Source organism: Anneissia japonica, unplaced genomic scaffold (genome assembly GCF_011630105.1).
Source record: "Anneissia japonica isolate Jap-2015-1 unplaced genomic scaffold, ASM1163010v1 scaffold287685_len94617_cov150, whole genome shotgun sequence".
Taxonomy (NCBI): Eukaryota; Metazoa; Echinodermata; class Crinoidea; order Comatulida; family Comatulidae; genus Anneissia; species Anneissia japonica.
In genome coordinates, this window is record NW_022743673.1 from 3,290 (window position 1) to 6,365 (window position 3,076).

Below are 3,076 nucleotides of genomic sequence, written 5' to 3' on the forward strand. Positions count from 1 at the left end.
CTACCCTATCCCTCCGCCACACGCAATCCCCCGGTATGACCCTACTACATCGTTTGTATATCAAGTTCAAATTTATTCACCGTTTAAAGAAAAAAAATCCATCGAGATACATATTTATAAAATAAAGAAATCAGTGACATTGACTCAGACAAACAGAAAAACAGACAAACACGACGCGGACAGCATGTTGGCAATCTATCAAACAATAAAGTGTGTAGTATAGAGCAAATTATTTGGAATTAAATATAACATAATTACTTATACAAGGAAATAAGATATCTTTTATAACAATGCTTAAAAGTATGTACTGTTGGTAACTTCTTATATTGTTCATTAATACTATTCCAAAATGGGTCCCTGTGTTGTAATGGTGTGTCTTGCAAGATCAGTATGGAAAATTTGAGGGCGATACATGCAAGCTGACCTGGTTACATAACTATGAAAAGATTGGTTTTTGATGAAATAATTGTGAAAATTTACAGGAAGGCTATTATTAACAAAATTATACATAAAACAAATGCTTTTCAACAAGTTATGTATATCATGTATAGTAAGAGTATTGAATTTTACAAATAAAGGGGCAGTATGATCATGTCGTTGAGCATTAAAACATAACCGAATAATGAAAATAATGCGTCACTGGAAAGCAACTCTTTGACCTTAAATAAAATACCAGTATATTTCGACATAATATTATGTACATGTGTGGTATGATAACCCAAGTAAGGCAATCATCAAAAATAACACCTAGAAACTTGGTACGAAGCACCTTAGATATCGTAACATTATCAATTTTTATGTTAATGTCAGGATAATTACGATTACTATGCCTATTTCTGAATATAATATAATTCGTTTTTGCAATAATTAAGGAAAGTTTATTTGCTTTGAACCAAGTGGATAATTTAAAAAGATTATTATTTATAATAATATATATAAATAGTTATTGACAAGAGAAATAAGATTATCAAAATCGGGATGAGAAACAATTATATTAGTGTCATCAGCATATATGAAAAATGAAAATACATTGGACGTGTGAAAAATATCATTAATAAAGAGGATGAAAAGTAAAAGACCAAAAAATTCCCTGTGGAACTCCACATTGGACAGTAGATATTGATGAATTATTATTGCAATAATGAACATATTGGGTCCGATTAGTCAGGTAACTTCTAAACAGATCAATGGCAACACCACGAACACCATAATGGAGTAATTGGCCAGCAAAATATCATGATTTATGGTATCGAACGCTTTGAAATGTCTAGGAATATATTACAATCTAAGTAGGCCTACACCAGAAACAAGTAAGAAAGGACATTTTACACTTACAAATAAACTTTAGGGTACAGATTTTTTTTCCTCCGATCCCCTCTGTGCATCCCCACCTCCCACCCCTCCACATGTCATATCAATATCTAATACTGGCTTTTAAATGGCAAGTATTCTACCATATACCGACTACATGCTGCTAAAGAATAAAAACCCTGATATAAGATGCTGTGTTGCCAGACCCCGACATATGCTTTCCCCACCCTTACCCCCTACCAGTACCCGTAACCCACCCCTACGCCCTGTCCAACTTTAATATATATTTATTCCATCTAATAATCAACAAAACTTGGTGAAAAAAAATGTACTGACAGTATGTAAAACATATCCAGGACCATGTGTGTGGTGTGGCTGGTGGCCGGATTTTATGGTGATATCTCACAAACACCCAGTGGCGGATCAAGTAGGGGAAGCAAGTGGGGCTCTAGGTGATATTGTGCCAATCCTCCCCTCGGACTGTGAGTCGTTGATAAGAGCTTCAGGGGCGAATAATAATTTAGAGGAAGATTATCAGCCTTTAGCTTCTCACACCGATACTAAACATTTACCAGCCAATATAGTAGGACTTTTAGCAAGGCCTATGAAAATATTAACCCCATCTGCGTTATATTTTTCAGGAAGCCATTTCTTAACATTCCCACCAGAAAAAAGAAAAATAGATATTTGAGCTCTCTTTAAAAAATGTCCAGGATCAACCGCTTAGGAAAGGGCAGAACAGAAGAGAAACAAATATTTTATTAACCTCATTTATATGTAAATTTACATTAAATATAAATTTATAACTAACTAAATAATAAACTGGTTATAAGTGTAGCACATTGTATTAATTTGAAGCATGCCCTCTCGGTGCGTTACCCTATGCTTGTACATGTATGTCGGTCTACCTCAATCAACAATCCTAGTAATCCACGAAGTGCCTCGGACTTGTCATTAACTTACAATAAGTATTTATTTGAATTGAAAGATTACTATTATGTTCACTATAAATGTATACTTAAATTTTCATTTAATTATATATTTACTAATAATTATAGGAAAGTGGTAAACAAAATAAAAAACATAAAGAAATATATTATTAATTTAAGCGTATAAATATTGTATAGTAATTTATAATAGTATAAATAAAAAGTGAGAGATTATTATAGTATTATTATGTATGTAAAGTAACCTTAGCCCACAGATAACCATGTAGGTTATGATAAGGTCCTAATTTAATAGCAAAGAATTTACACCACACAGGTACATAACATAGGTAGTATTAGATTGTCTTAGCTTACTATACTACTGCACGTGGTTTAGATAGGAAGTCACTTCTGTTAACATCGCTGCAAGTGTAACACCTATTCAGCCGTACTGTGCAGCCTATACTATACAGTATACAGTATTATATACACTTTGCTGACTCGATAATTTTTGGTATTCACGGTGATAGTGTTTCGCGTCTCGTTCATACCGTATTTCCGTAAATAATAGTGCTAAGAAAAAGTACACAATTAATAAATAATTTTCTCAATAAATATCTGTTCAAATTAATATATGGTATCTTTAAAATAATTTCCGTTCTTTATTTATGGAAAATACACATCAGTTTCGTTGTAGTCATTTCAGTCTGATTGCATCTTATAATCTACTGTAACTATATATATATAAATAATATATATATACTGTATATATATATATATGTATATATACTGTATATATATATATATATATATATATATATATATATATATATACATGC